This window comes from Meles meles, chromosome 2 (assembly GCF_922984935.1).
Source record: "Meles meles chromosome 2, mMelMel3.1 paternal haplotype, whole genome shotgun sequence".
NCBI classification, from domain to species: Eukaryota; Metazoa; Chordata; class Mammalia; order Carnivora; family Mustelidae; genus Meles; species Meles meles.
This window is the reverse complement of record NC_060067.1, coordinates 135968786-135986038: the sequence shown is the minus strand read 5'-3', so window position 1 is coordinate 135986038 and position 17253 is coordinate 135968786.

Genomic DNA, 17253 nt, shown 5'->3' with positions numbered 1-17253 from the left:
GATGTAGTCTCAGCCTGCTACTTCTCCGCCATCTTGACTCCTCCCCTCTATTTCACTCATTTCTATATTTAATTTTGAAAATTATAAAATTGAAGTAGTGTACTTTCTTCAATTTGTAATAATCTATCATTTTTATTTGAATGGTTTTAGATATTTTTATCCTTGTTTTCAAGTGTCATTTGAACTACATTATTGCACCGTAATATTTTAATCCTTTTCATTATATGGTGGGTCTTTCATTTTGAGGCCTAACCCTTCATTTTTCCCCTTCTCCCAATTCTGGGAAATTCTCAGGCATTATTCCTTCAAATACAGATTAATTTACATTCTCACTTACATTAACTCTTTTTTCCTCTCTGAAACTACTGAGAGGTTAATTTTGGAAATTTCTGAATTCCTCACTTCCCTCTTTAGTCATTTGTTGAATTAGTATTACAACAATTATACTTTTCATTTTTTGTTACTATTATTACTATTAAATTTTGTTGCATTATCATCTATACTTTTTTCATGTAAATAACATTTCCCTCCTTTCTCTGAGTTTAGCTTACTTATTTTAATAAGTTAATATCAATTAATTTATTAATTCATCTTATTATATCTAAGTTGTCTTAATGCATAAAATTTGTTGATTCTTTTTGATAGTATTGGCCTTTCTCAGGTGTTTGGCCTCCCAAATGGCACTTTGAGGCATAGCCACATGAACTGAGACTGCTTTTTCAATATTGGTGCTGGGCTGAGCATACATGTGTCTATGAGGAGTAATGTGCCTTCAGGATGAGGTTATACTGGGAGGGAACTTCTCAGTTCTTCTTGGGTTAAGTTGTCTCTTCCCGTCCCCTGGGATTACTATTAGTGATTTTTCTATTTTTTTTTCTTTTTTTAAGGATGTATATTGTTATTAATTTAAAAAAAATCTATCTTTTCTAAACAGCTGAGGCAGTAAGAACTGGAAATTTGTAAGCTAATATATTCATGGTAACACTGACTTAAGTTATACTTAGTATATAGTGAACTCTCATTTTCATTGTATTGCTTAAGTTATAAGGGCTAATCATCTCTCCCAAATTTTTTTTTGCATCCATATTTAGGCGGGTTAAAAAAATGCGAATCCATTTGAGGTTTAGTAATCTTATTATCTCTAGAATAATTTGAGTATTTCTTTCCCCAAACTCTTTATTTTGTGATGGCTTATCTAAGATGAAAACTATTGATTTTTAAATTTTTTTTGAACAATCAAAATCACTTAAAAAAATCCATTGGTCCTTTTGGATTTTTTGGAATAAAATTTTTTAATAATTTTGCACATTTCTTCTTTACCCTTCCTAAAGTTATCGATTCATTATTTTGTCAGTTTTGAAATATATCCCTTGTTTCTAGATTTATTTCTGTCCCATTAAGATTTTATTTTTTAGCAGTCAGTTTTGGTGTATTGCATTGTTGTCTGTGTGGGGAATTCTGCTGGAAGAGTGAGTAAAGCAATGCAGAGGTGTTTTCATTGAAGCCAAGTCCTGAATTTTTCAAAATCACTGTGAATTATAAAGGAGGCAGCAATAAAAATTTTGTTTTATCAATACTACATGAAGTAATTTGCCTTTACCATTGTCTTGATACATAGAGTGCAAATCCACATCTGTTTAAACACTGTGTGAAACAACAATTTAAAGATCAAAAGTGGTCATTGTTTCTATGTGGATTTCTCTTTGGCCTGAAGCTAAAATTTGGCATTTGTGGGGTTGTGCAGGATCTGACTAGGAGAAGGGCCAAGAAAGAAAAGCTGCCAGGGCAAACAGTATATTTCATTACACATAAACATCCTCAAATGTTTTCAGTCTCATGGCTTACACTTTATCTTTTTTCTATTGATCGTCTCATAAAATGGAAGCAAAACATTGTGAGTTTGAATTGGGTAAATATAATTATATGTTCTATGTTTGAAATGGTATTATACCTTGCAACTATAGAAAAAAATGGCATTCGATGCAATGTTAACTAAAGAGCAAATTCAAATAGATTTTGCTAGGGAAATACAATTCGTAAATGAATAACTCAGAGAAAAGAAGAACACAAGGTTTATACAAAATATTTAGTTTTATATAATGATTAACACCGTGTTGACCATTTATTTGTATTAAGTAATGATGCTCATAATTGTTCATTGTAATATATTTCTTGATCTCTGTTGAGGATCTATTAAATTTAAGAAGCGATGACATCTTTCAAGTCTTTTCAGTGCTCTTCTCCCAAATTAAAGACAAAACAAAATAAAACAGGGAAAAATGAGTTAGCTCAATTAGCACACGTTCAGATATTCCTGGTTGATAGATTTGAAGGCCTTGAGTTATTCTTCCTCTTCTTTCCTTTATATTATATTTCCTCCTTTTTCTTGTTGTGGTTGGTGTTGTTAGAATAACTTATTATCTTATTTCTCTAGATTCTAGTAATTTTTAAAATTTAAACTGTTTTAGTTGTAACAGATAATTTAAAAAACCAAATTCTAATGGATCATGATTTATGATTAATTACTGAATTATTTATTTAATCAACCTGCGATGATGCTGGAATGGGAAACAATTTCTCAAAATATAAATAAATATCTATTAATATAATGCATGTGATATTTGGTTTACTAATTGAGAAATCTTGGGGTGGAAAATTGAGTTATCATTTTTCTCTAGATTTATTTCCTAGTTTACACAGTGAGATCGGAATTATACTGAAACTATTTGGGCTGTGCACTTTCAATGTTTATCTCCCATGTTTCCTGCATTCAGAGCATCTTCTGTCTTGGATTTGTGAGAGAAACATTCTAAAAATCTGAGAACAAATGAAGAGCTATAGTATGTAATTGTTCCTTAAGATTAAATGTTTAATCTTAAGAATATCTGCCTTCTGCTTTCTCTAAGCAGCTCTCTCCCTCCCTTGTTTTAATGCTCTGTTCTCTCCGTTACCATTCTGTAACTTAAATGGCTTTTATTATGCATATGATTCACCCCACATCAGTCTTGGATCTTCCCTCTCTCTGGAGCTCCAAATTTATGATTCAGTTCCCCTAAACTGAATATTACATCTCTTTCTCTAACTCAGCTGTGCACAAACGACTGATCATCTTTCCTGGATCTCTCCCCTGGGGCAGTTCACCTTCCCTGCCTCGGTTTCACCAACTGTTATGAGGTTAAATGAGGTAACACAAGAAATGTGCTTGGAATCCTGTCTGGAGGTGTTCAGTAATTGTTTCCTCCCTGATCGTCTCTCTCTTGAATTTTCCATTTCTGTCCTTGGCACCTTCATGCAGTCACCAAATCGTCATCTTGCAGTTTGCCTTTTCCTTGCTTCCCACATCAAATCTGTGAACTCCCATCACTTGTTTTGAGTTTGATTCCAAGTGATTATATTCTAGGTCAGGATCTAATTGCCTGGGTCATTTCAAAGCCGGCTTTTACTGTTTTTCCTGATGCCTGACTCTCTTCCTTATTTAGTTCAGGCATTATGAAAATTTTCTGAAATATTGTTCTGTGCATCATTTCCTTACTAATAAATTTTCAAGGAATTCTCCAATACCTACAAAATAAAGCCAAACTTAAATTGTTTTTGATCCAGGACCCTCAATAATGGGGTGTCTAGACGTTTCCCTCTATTTTTACTATTCTCTTTGTGAACCTTTTCTCTCATCACACTAAGTTGCTTTGATTTTACATATACATACTATGTTTTCCTTTCTCAGAGTCTTTATGTTCCACCCAGCAGCAGTGCCTCTGAGTATCTTTCTCCTCATACCTGTCCTACCAAAATCAAACCCATGTTTTAGAAGTGCAATTCAGAACTTTCCCTCTTTCCAGTGATTTCAAACAATTTAAGTATTTCTTAGTAAAAATTCCCGCTTCATCTCTGTGTTTCACTACTTGCTGCTTTATATTAGTTACATGTCTCTTTGCCCATTTGTCCATAAGTTTCTTGATGCTGGAATCCATATCTTCTTCATCTTGGTATCTACTCAAGTGTTGTAAATGAAACTTTTCCTATAGTACTTCATTATTGTTGAATAAATAAATGGATATGTATTGATTGAGTTCTTGCTCATGTGATTCCCAAAAAGATTAAAAAATTATGCAGATAGAATTAATGAATATACTAAGAAAAATATGTGCAATCCTTGCTATAGTAGATGTTCTGTAATATGAGAGTAGTCTCAACATTTGCCAGTCATTGCTTATAAAACACTTCGAGATACTGAATGAATTCATTTTTACGGTGGTTTTAAATTTATGTGCAGAAGTATTGAAACAGTGGCATCTTTATAACTTTAGTTCAAGCCAAAGATATTAGAAGCATTCCTTTGTTTCTTTTGCAGAATATTTTAAAAAATTAGATCTTTATTAAACAACCTAAGCACAGTGGTGTTTCTCATTCAGTAAAGCACATCACAGGAGAAGAAATACTTTAATTGATGGTAATTTTAGATTCATGGACAGTATTTATTTCTGAATAAATATCTTGTAGAACAGGGATTTACCTGACCTTAGTACAATATTATATATAATGATATTTTAATAGTCATTCAAATTCTTAACCACTTTACTGAAAGATTCTTTAAATTTTCAATTAAAGTAGGTTATATGATTTTTAAAGAGACAACAAACTATTTAGAATGAACTCAAGATATTTTAATGAGATACAGAAAATGTTATAATAGCCAGTATACTTAGCATTTGTTGTCTAACAGATGAACTTATGAATGTTTTAGACTGTTTTTTATTTTTATTTTTTTAAAGATTTTTTATACTTGAGAGAGAGAGAGCATGAGCAGGGGGAGACCATGAGCACGGAGAGAGGAAGAGGCAGACTCCTCACTGAGCAGGGAACCTAATGTAGGGCTCAATCCCAGGACTCTGATCATAAGGATCATGACCTGAGATAAAGGCAGATGCTTAAATGACTGACCCACCCATCCACTCAGGTGCCCTGAGAATGTTTTTTAAAATATGGTTTTCAGTGATTCATTTAGTCAAAACATATTCTGCCCTTTAAAAAGGAACATCTCTGTCAATCCTCCAAATATATTCTATAATTTAAGCTTCTAATTAGAAGCTTTACCACACAAACTTTTCATCAGGATTCTGACATAACATAAATATTGCACATTCTCAGTTTTTTTAGTTCCCAAGACAACCATTTGTGTGTGTGTATAATTCTTTGTTTGTGTATGTGTGTAATTCTTAAAAGTAACTGATAATTTCTCTTTAATTTACTTTGAATAATTATTGAATGTCCTAATTTAGTTACTACTTGGTTTTATTATATTATTAATACTAATACAGCTTTTTCTGTCATGATGAAAGTTTACATAGTAAACTTTTTATGCTTATAAAGACTAAGGACATAGGAAAGTCCTGAAAGCTAATCACACTGAATTTTAGTCTCAGTGTTTATGTGAGTTATTAATTCTTACAGTCATATATTCAACAAGTATTTATTGAGTGCCCTTTTAGCCTATAAATTTGGAGTAGAGCTACAGAAATATTTCAGACACTAGAGCTCTACCCCGCCTCCAAGTTGGAATCTTCAGACTAGATGCAAGCCATCTGCACTGCACGCTGTTCAAATTCATGACCTACAAAATATGTAAACAAAATAAAATGGTTGCTGTTTATGCTACTAAGTTTACAGCAGCAGTAGATACTTTGAACAGATGGTAAAAATAAATTCTTTGGACAACATAAAAATTGCTATACTATCTGTCTCTTGATATCTCTGCTGGAGCAGAGAACCTCTGATAGTGCAAGTGTGTAGATACTGTATCACTGCCATCATGCCTATTGAGATTCTTATGCCTCAGTAAGGCCTCTTATCCCATCTTGTCATTTGGGCCACACATCCTTTCCATTGACATTGTGGTCTCCTCCACAAATTTCTGCTCACTCAAACCAACAAAACTGGGGCTCTTGTACTGGTTTGTGAAGTATCTACAGCTATGGATGGACAGTGGTTTTTGAATTTGGGGGATGCCCCTGATCATGTAACATCCTTGTAGAAACTTAAGAGATTGGAGTTCATTCTGACGCAGAGGCAAAGCATCTTGGTAAACAATGACCTGGAAGAAGAAAGGGAAGTCCCTGACTCTTACCTTGAAAATCCCTTAGGGAGCTGTTTATATCTAGTTGTTTCTTTCACTATCCCTAGTGAAATCCTAGGGTTCATTCAAACAATACTGAAAGGGTTACAGTAAACTTCTGAAGAGAAAAAAGCCAGATACTTACCAACATATATGCCATAATTCCATTTCTTTAAAAAAATATGTGTGTGTTTGTGTGAGCACGTATGCATGACACCTTTCTGTGAAAAAGGAAAAACCAACCTTGAAGGGATTATGCCACATCATTGAGAGTGGGTAATTACCTCTGTGGATAGAGTTAGAAGAGTGGACAGGATAGGTTAGAAAATGAGAGTTAGCTCTCTGTCTCTGTCTCTATCTCTCTGTCCTTTTCTTTCTCCTCCCCTCTCCCCTGTTTCTTCCTCTTGTTCTGAATATAGGAGAACTAAGTTGTTACAACATAAATCTCATTACAGCTCTCATAGATATGTGTGGTTAAAAACTTGGTCTCCCAAAAGGCATGTATGTTTCATATTTTATCAACACCCCTTACTTTTTATCGCAGATGAGCTCAGTCTCTTTTGTTTCAGCTGTTACTGAATCAACCAGCCCTACCTAGGTGCCAGCAGACTTTCCTCAGGTGCAACCTGACACCCCTCATCTTATGCTCCAGGTACATAACACTCTTCTCCTGCCAAAGGGCTTCTTTGTTGATTCCATAGTGTGAGTTGCTAAACATTCATGCAAACAAAATTCAGAAGTGTGAGGGATTTAACAGTCCGTCACAGAAACTTTTGATCAGTGCAAAAGGGAGACAGTGAAGTACCCCCCTCCTACCATGTAATGTCCTAAGGTGAACTGTATGTGGCAACTTAGAAGACAGTCCTGTGAGGTTGCAGCTACATTTAGCCATGGCCGATATGATGAATCATCCTCACATTATCTCTTGCACCTGTTCTATTTCACTCCCTTTGTCTGGCCTTCCTGTTTCCTGGGATTGTACTTCTTTATAAAATCATAGTATCTGAGTCCATTATTCACGCTCTGCTTTCTGCTAAACCTAGCATAAGATACATAGAAAAGAGGACTTTTTCAATTTTAGGCCTCTTGCCCAAACCTCAAACACATACCACCTTGGCAAACTATTCTCAAGAAGAATTAAGATTGTGGTCAGATATCAATCAATATAAGGCTTGAACTCAGGGTATTATTGTGTGCTATGAGAGGACTGGGTCAAAACAGCAAATGAAAATTTTTGTATAAACACAAAAATACAAAAATAAAAATTAAATTTCCATTATAGTAGAAACCATTTCTTGGTAGAGTGATTGGTGGGACCTAAGATCCTAGTGGTCAAGACCCATGTATTCCTAAGGAATTAAGAGAGAGGCATAAGAAGAAGAAGTAGCTCTTACAAAAATGAGCAGTGAGAGTTATAATCCAGATGTAGGATTCAGATGATGTGGGCATGTAAAGCAAGATGAAGAACAAATTCTCTGTTGGAACTGGTCCTGGAAACTTGTCTAGACACCAATAATTATTGTGGGAAGCCATCTCTAAAAGAGATGGCAAAAGTCCTTTCAAAGAAAACCAAATATAGGGGCACCTGGGTGGCTCAGTGGGTTAAGACTCTGCCTTTGGCTCAGGTCATGATCTCAGGGTCCCGGGATCGAGCCCCACATTGGACTCTCTGCTCAGCCGGGAGCCTGCTTCCTCCTCTCTCTCTGCCTACCTCTCTGCCTAATTGTGATCTCTGTCTGTCAAATAAATAAATAAAATCTTTAAAAAAAACCCAAATATAATAAAACATATTCAAGCCACTCCACATGGTGTTACTTAGTGGTCACTTTTAATTAATTATTTTCTATTTATATTAAAATAGAAAAATTGTCTAATTTGTGAGCTAAAAGTGAGCTTGAGGAACCTTATTGGAAGAGTGGAGATAAAGCAGATGACTGATAGGCGGCAGAGCTGGAGCAGGAATCCAAGTCTCTCAGTTCTTATTTTGTGTGTCCCTTGAGGTCAAACAGTATTTCAAAAGGCTGGGTCTGTCTTGTGCTGTAAGTTCAGTGTCTGTCTCAAGGCTTAGCACCTAGAAAGTACTCAGTGAGCATTTACTGATTTAAAAAATAGCTGTAACCACACCATAAATGTTTAAAGCAAAGATATTCTTTTGCTGCATTTAAACTTGTACTTACCAATGCAATGAAAGAAATGCTTTCTGTAAGATAAGAAAAGTACCCAGTTAAGAATACATTGAGTTTAGAAAGACTTTCATCAATGTGAAATCAATATTAGGTTCTGAAAATTGCTAAGGAAATCAAAGAAATTGAAGAAAGAACCCAACATACACAAACACTTCTAAGAAAAGTTCTGTGAGGTTTCAAGTTTTCAAAAAATGGTCCATTTTAACAACAATGCTTTATGATGTCACAAGTTTATTAATGGAAATGTTGTCGGACTCATGATTTAGATGGGTTATCCAAGTCTCTAAGTACAAGGCATTTTTAAATTCTGTCAAAACATTTTCTTGGGGGGGGGGTGCCTGGGTGGCTTAGTCAGTTGGGCATCAGCCTTCAACTCAAGTCATGGCCCTGGGGTCCTGGAATCAAGCCTTGCACAGGGCTCCCTGTTCAGCCAGGGGGTGGATGCTGCTTCTCCCTCTCCCTCTGCTGCTCCCCCTACTTGTGCGTGCTCTCTCTGTCTGTCAAATAAATAAATAAATAAAACCTTAAAACAAAACAAAACAACAACAACAAAAAACTTGTTCTCAAAGCATGTTTTTTTTTTTTTTGGTTTGTTTGTTTGGTTTTTATGGAAAGGGGAAGAACAGCTGAAGAAAGTGATAAAGAGATAATCTTAAGCAGGCTCCATGCTTAGCACAGAGCCCGATTTGGGGCTCAGTCTCACGGCCCTGAGATCATGACCTGAACTAAAATCAAGAATCAGATGCTTAACCAACTGAGCCATATAGGCATCTCCCAAAGCATGTTTGAATTAGTGGTAGTGTACTGCTCCCTAACAAAGCAACCTGAATACTGTGTAATCCTACAGGAAAATCAAAGATGAGATGTCAAGGACTGCCTAACTATACTCCTGTCAAACCACATGATTAGGAAGATCTCTAGGGTTGCACCTTTTTTTTTTAAATAAACTTCTAAAGTTTAGGGGTGCTTGGGTAGCTCAGTGGGTTAAAGCCTCTGCCTTCGGCTCAGGTCATGATCCCAGGGTCCTGGGATTGAGCCCACATCGGGTCTCTGCTGAGCAGAGAGTCTGCTTTCTCCTCTCTCTCTCTCTCTCTGCCTGCCTCTCTGCCTACTTGTGATCTCTATCTGTTAAATAAATAAATAAGATCTTTAAAAAATAAATAAACTTCTAAAGTTTAAAAAAAGTTCTCAAGTACTGAAAGTAAACTTTTATTATGAGCAATATAAAAATTGAACTATAGACAAATTTTGAAATAATGTTTTTTTAAAACTACAGTATACTTCAAGTAGCTGACATATAGGCAGGGATTAGTAAATAAGTAGAATTATGCCTTTATCCACACAAAATAGATGTTCCAAAGTTCTTGCTGTAAAGAAGATCAAGACAAAGCCACTCTGCCCCTTGCACAGAGCCTATTCTCTTTCACTGATAAACAATTTAAGTAGAATTGTAGGCTATGCCACATGCAAAAGAATGAAACGGGACCATTTCCTTATAGCACATACAAAAACAGACTCAAAATGGGTAAAAGACCTAACTATGAGACAGGAATCCATCCAAATCCTAGAGGAGAACACAAGCAACAACCTCTGTTACCTCTGCTGTAGCAACTTTTTGCCATAAGGTCTCCAAAGGCAAGGGAAACAAAGGCAAAAATGAACTACTGGGACTTCATCAACTTAAAAAGCTTTTTGCACAGCAAAGGAAACAGTCAACAAAACCAAAAGACAACTGACAGAATGGGAGAAGATATTCACAAATGACATATCAGATAAAGGGCTAGTATCCGGGATCTATAAAGAATTTATCAAACTCAACACCCAAAGAACAAATAACCCAACCAAGAAATGGGCAGAGGACATGAACAGACATTTCTGCAAAGAAAACATTCAAATGGCCAACAGACACATGAAAAAGTGCTCCACATCACTGGGCATCAGGGAAATACAAATCAAAACCACAATGAGTTACCAACTCACACCAGTCAGAATGGCTAAAATTAACAAGTAAGGAAATGACAGGTATTGGCGAGGATGTGGAGAAAGGGGAACCCTCCTACACTGTTGGTGGGAATGCAAGCTGGTGGAACACTCTGAAAAGCAGTATGGAGGTTCCTCAAAAAGTTGAAAATAGAGCTACCCTATAACCTAGCAGTTGCCCTACTAGGTTATTTACCCCAAGATGCAAATGTAGTGATCTGAATGTGCACCTGCACTCTAATATTTATAACAGCAATGTCCACAAGAGCCAAAGTACAGAAAGAGCCCAGATGTCCATTGACAGATAAATGGATAAAGAAGATGTCATATATATACACAATGGAATACTACTCAACCATAAAAAATGAAGTCTTGGCATTTGCAATGACGGATGGAACTTGAGGGTATCAAGCTAAGTGAAATAAGTCCATCATATAAAGACAGTTATTGGGGCACCTGGGTGGCTCAGTGGGTTAAGCCTCTGCCTTCAGCTCGGGTCATGATCTCAGGGTCCTGGGATCGAGCCCCACATTGGGCTCTCTGCTCTGCAGGGAGCCCACTTCCTCCCCCCATCTCTGCCTGCCTCTCTGCCTACTTGTGATCTCTCTCTGCCAAATAAATAAATAAAATCTTAAAAAAAAAAGACAGTTATCATATGAGCTCATTCACATGTGGAATTTAAGAAACAAAACAGAGGATCATAGGGTAAGAGGGGAAAAAATGAAACAAGATGAAATCAAAGAGGGAGACAAACCATGAGACTCTTAATCAGGAAACAAACTGAGGGTTGCTGGAGGGGAGAAGCATGGGGAGAGGAGGTAACTGGGTGATGGACATTTAGGAGGGCATGTGATGTAATGAGCACTAGGTTTTATGTAAGACTAATGAATCACTGGACTCTACCTCTGAAACTGATAATAATTATGTTAATTAATTGAATTCAAATTTAAAAAATGAATGATTAAAGGCCTACACCTCCAAAAAAAAACAAAACAAAACTTTAGACTGCAAGTTAAGAAGATGATAGAAAAGCTTTAAGAAATAAAAAGTTTGAAATAGAAAATCCCTCATTTAACCAGAAAAATAAGTAGCCAGATGGACCAGAATTTAGCTAAGGTTTTATGTTTATAAATATACATTGTTTTATTAGAGACTTGGTTTCTTTATGTAGAAACTCATTTAGTAACTCTGTATTTTCGATTCAATTATGATATTGCTACTTTAAAAATATCTTTTTGGTGTGCCTGTGTGGTTCAGTTGGTTAAGTCTGCCTTTGGCTCAGGTCACGTTTCCTGGGTTCCTGGGATTGAGCCCACATGAAGCTCTCTGCTGAGCAGGGAGCCTGCTCTTCCCTCTCCTCCCCACTGGTGGTCTCTCTTGATATCTCTGTCCCTCTCTCTCTCTCTCAAATAAATAAATAAATAAAATCTTAAAAAAATCTTTTTCAACCATATTTTGTTAAAACCATAAAATGGGACAAATGGAACTTTTTTTTTTTTTTTTTCCCTTTTTATTTATTTTTTTTTTCAGCGTAACAGTATTCATTCTTTTTGCACAACACCCAGTGCTCCATGCAAAACGTGCCCTCCCCATCACGCACCACCTGTTCCCCCAACCTCCCACCCCTGACCCTTCAAAACCCTCAGGTTGTTTTTCAGAGTCCATAGTCTCTTATGGTTCGCCTCCCCTCCCCAATGTCCATAGCCCGCTCCCCCTCTCCCAATCCCACCTCCCCCCAGCAACCCCCAGTTTGTTTTGTGAGATTAAGAGTCATTTATGGTTTGTCTCCCTCCCAATCCCATCTTGTTTCATTTATTCTTCTCCTATCCCCCTACCCCCCCATGTTGCTTCTCCATGTCCTCACATCAGGGAGATCATATGATAGTTGTCTTTCTCCGATTGACTTATTTCACTAAGCATGATACGCTCGGCCAACAGACACATGAAAAAGTGCTCCACGTCACTCGGCATCAGGGAAATACAAATCAAAACCACAATGAGATATCACCTCACACCAGTCAGAATGGCTAAAATTAACAAGTCAGGAAATGACAGATGCTGGAGAGGATGTGGAGAAAGGGGAACCCTCCTCCACTGTTGGTGGGAATGCAAGCTGGTCCAACCACTCTGGAAAACAGCATGGAGGTTCCTCAAAATGTTGAAAATAGAACTACCCTATGACCCAGCAATTGCACTACTGGGTATTTACCCTAAAGATACAAACATAGTGATCCGAAGGGGCACGTGTACCCGAATGTTTATAGCAGCAATGTCTACAATAGCCAGACTATGGAAAGAACCTAGATGTCCATCAACAGATGAATGGATAAAGAAGAGGTGGTATATATACACAATGGAATACTATGCAGCCATCAAAAGAAATGAAATCTTGCCATTTGCGACGACGTGGATGGAACTTTTTTTTTTTTAAGGTTTTATTTATTTATTTGGTCAGAAAGAGAGAAAGAGTGAGCGCACAAGCAGGCCAAGTGACAGGCAGAGGCAGAGAGAGAAGCAGGCTCCCTACTGAGGAAGGAGCTGGATGCGGGACTGGATCCTAGGACCCTGGGATCATGACCTGGACCAAGGCAATGGCTCAACCGACTGAGCCACCCAGGCATCCCCAAATGGAACTTTTTCAATCTCTTACTTTTCAGATGATATTTAATTTCATATCTATCTTCTGAGGAAGGATTAAGAGCATGAATAAATATAAATTTACCTCATTTGTGATCAAATTGTAAAACCTTCTAAGAATGCCTTATGGAGGACTCAGTTCTTTTCTTGTGAAGAATAGAATATATGCCACCCCAAAATATGCACTTTGGCTTATGGGTTATTTTGAGCTGAAGGTGGTGAAGACCTAGTAGATTCAGGAAGAACTTTTACCTCCCCCTTGACTGTCTAAAAGAATTTAAATAAGGAACCTGGCCCAGAAAGAGAGCAACTGCCAAGGGATAACTTTTTTATCTGAAAAACTTAGCAGCATGGCAGGGCAAACATGTGATTTCCAAACATCTCTTCTTCTTATCTTCCTGTGAATTGCCCTTCCCCTCTTTGAAGGCCCAGGCCCCTTTACCATTCCACACTCGGGATAGCCTATAAGCTTCAGTTGCATGACTGCCTCTGAGTCTCATATTTATCGGGCTCCTGCATATATGGAATTAAGTCCGTTTTTCTCCTGTTAATTGATCTTACAGCAGTTGAATTATTAGACCAGACAAAGAACCTAGAAAGAAAAAGAAAAAAATTTCTACTCCTATACTTATAGGAGTGCTTCAATGATAGGGTTAAGGTGATTTGCATTTGTAAACTTAAGTCTTTTCATATACAAAATCTACAAAATATCAATATGAATAAAGCTAACTAATTGTTGGCTAATGGATTTATCACAGTTTTTCTTGGTTGGTGGTTTCTGTTTCAGTATTCAGTCACCACACAGAGAGAGGAATGGGTTTCCAAGTGCCAGAGTTTTCTGAATATGTTTGAATTTTCACCCAATGGAAATAATTTTCAAGAAAAGACTAAGGAATCTCTCTAGTCTAAAAGTTGGGAAACTATCAGTGCTTACATGTTTTTAAATATATTGATTCCATATGAATTTCTACTCAGAGCTCGTAGTAGGGACCCTATAGTGGTATTGAGAATACTATTATTTTTGTTCAGTTGTTTTTCATTTTAAAGTGGGAACAGTGGGTTCCAATCTGTAGATAAATCAACAATTTAAACATTTCTGGAATATCCCTTAAAATGTGTCACACGATTGCATAATTTTAGTAAAAACTTTATACATATTTTCATGTTTTAATTTGGTAACTATTAGGCCTACCCCTAGGTTAAGCACAAAGCACTGAGCTGCATTTTGGAGGGATAGTTTAAGGTCAACAAGAAGCGCTTTTTGAGTGACATTATTTTTAAAAAAGGAGAAAAAATGTTATTAGAGTAGAAATGCAGCAAAGTACTTCACAATTAATAAGGGGGAGGATTATTTTGTGAATTTCATTTTAGATGTTTTCATTTTTCTCAGTGTGTGTATGTGTATACACATGTACTATGTCATAATACAAAATGTATTTGATATTCTAGGTTGTAGTCAAATGACAAAACTAAAACAATTTAGAAACAAGTTTGATGTCAGTTATTCAAGGGAGAATAATTGTGGGTTGAGGGCATACAGTGTCTCACAAGCAGTGCAGTACTCTTTCTGAGGGATTTTGGGCAAAAACTAGTTTTATAGTGTATTATAGACAATGTAGAAAGAGGGCATAATTGCCTGGGGTTGTATACCTAATGCTACTTGAAAAGATCAGAGAGCAAGAAAGTAAGTATAGAGCTCAAAGTTAGGTTGGCATTTGGGCCTTGGCTAACTGGTTATACTGTGTTTCTGGTCAAGTAGAGCATTTATAGGAAAATGTAAGTTTGGTAGGCTGATGTGGCATGCCAGGCAAGAGCGACTGTCTTGGGCCTAGAAATTTATTTCAAAGTAGTCAAAAGTCAAAAAGCTTCAGAGAGCTATAGGGATAAGGAAGCACAACAACACACACCAATGTCAAACGCTAAGCAAGAAAGGCATGATGCGTGGAGTGATCAAAAGTATCAAAGTGTGGAGTTAGTGCTTCATGTTTAAATGAGGTATAGGCCAAATCCACCCAATTTGGCAGGAAAGAGGTTTCTGGTGCCAATGAAGAATGTAATTTTAATTGAGTGTTAGATGCAATGGTCAGAATTTTTTTAAAGAATTGAGAGCTAATAAGGAGATGAACTCACATCATCTGATAAAAGTGACTTATTCTAATATTTGAAAATAAGACAAAGAAAATGAAGGATACTTAAAGAATAAGACACGGCCTAGGAAAAAGTTGATCAAGACAGTGAGAAGCTGAATCTATTTGAAAGAGATGTTTGGTTTTGGAAATGTAAAGAACCAGAGAGAGATATGAAGGTGGAGTAGTTATATAATGCAGAAAGCCAAGATAGAATTACTTGTATAGGGGAGGAAAAGTTTTCCTCTATTCTTCTGAGTTATTTTTGCTGGCCTATATTTAAATTGATATAAATCATATTAAGAGGAGAAAAGCAAGTTTCATTTTATTTGAATGGGAGTCCCATGAAGACATGAGAAGCTTAAAGAGAGTCAGGCAGTGAGGTTTATATATCATCCTGAACTAAGGTTAAGGGAGTAGGAGTCTGGGGTTCAAAGGCAAGGGAGACAATTCATAGGAAGATGGGAAGAGCACATATTTGGTAAACAAATATTTGCCGTGTTATGCAGAGACTGTGAGACACAGGGAGGAATTTGAACTGCTTGCAGACCTTGCCTCGCTCCCCTCAACTTACCATACCTAGCCCACGTCCTTTGTAGTTCTATCTGCTCATAGCTCTCTTCCTGGGCCCTCTATCTAAATTCTTAGAGTCATTTGAGGGGGAAATAAAAAGCTCTTTCTGAGGCCTTGATTGTCTTCAGCTCAAAATAATTTGTATGCCAAGATGGAAAATTTTGGGGGAGGACATTTTGAACCCTTCATGCCATGCAGTTTGCAGAAATAGACAATGACCTGTGAAGCTGGAGATAGGCTCAAATTGGGGGATGCATCTTCAGGAATGTATCAAATTAACCCAGTTTGTAGGAGTCAGAAAAACTGATCTTTTGAGTTTCAAAGTGATCATTTGAAATGTGTTCTAGTTCAGTTTTCATTATTCATGGATTCTGTATTTGGAAATTCACCTGCTCACTGAAATTTATTCATAACCCCCAAAGCAATACTTTCAGCACTTTCACTGTTGCCTAGATGCACACAGAGCAAAATATTTGAGTTGCCTGATCCATATGCTCCCAGCTGAGGTAAAACAAGGGGACACTGCCTTCTTATTTGAGTCTTACACTGTGAACAAGTCTCCTTTTAGCAGTCAGCTTTGTGCCATGTTTTCTACATTTTTTTGTGTGCAATTTATTGGTCATTTCACTGTTTAAAATGGCCCCAAGCATAGTGCTAAATTTCTGTCTAGAATTCTCACGTACAAGAAGGCTGTGATATGCCTTATAAAGAATGCTAGAGTAAGAATATGTTAGACATAAGCATCATTCAGGCATGAATTATAGTGAGTTCAATGTTAAGAAATAATATAAATTTAATAAGGGGTATTTCAACAGAGACAGACATGAAAGAATTTTTTGATTAGTTGATGGAAATATGACTAGATACCTAATATAATATTTCCACTAGTAACAGTGGTTTAGTATTTGCTAATTCAGTGTTCACAGTGACTAGAATATAACTACTGTGAATGACAAGAATTGATTGTATTTTTAAGTAGTCTATATTTAAATGGATTTTTCAACTGGAATATTAATAATCCTTTAAAATATTTTTCAGTTCTCTTTTATTGCCATAATATATTTTTAGACCAGAGTGCATGGTATTTGATAAAACATTTTTCAAAGTTTCTATATTGAAGCAAAGAAAATGTATTTTTTTATCTTTTCACAAAAATCCAAACTAATTATTTGGGAGAAATTTCATAATTTATTCAATTGTATGGATATTTCAAATTATGAGTATTAAATATGATTTGTGTGTTGGGTGTCTGGGTGGCTCCATAGGTTAAGCATCTGACTCTTGATTTAGGCTCAGGTTATGATCTCAGGTTCTGGAATGGGACTGCCTTTGCCTCTGTGCTCCGTGGGGGCGTCTGCTTTTCTCCCTCTCCCTCTCCCTCTGCCCCTCCTCCTGCTTTCACTTGCTCACTCTCTCTAAAGAAATAAATCTTTAAAAAAAATGATTTGAGTGTTAAAATCATTTTTGAAGGAATACTTAAAAAATTGTTCTAAGTATTATTATCATCTTATATGCCATAAATAATAGCTTTGGTATGCATTCATATGGTATATTAGTATGTGTGTTTTCTCCATATGAGTTTGAATCTTTAATATAAATTAATTTATAAAGTTTGATCAATAGTGTGAAAAATTCCTTA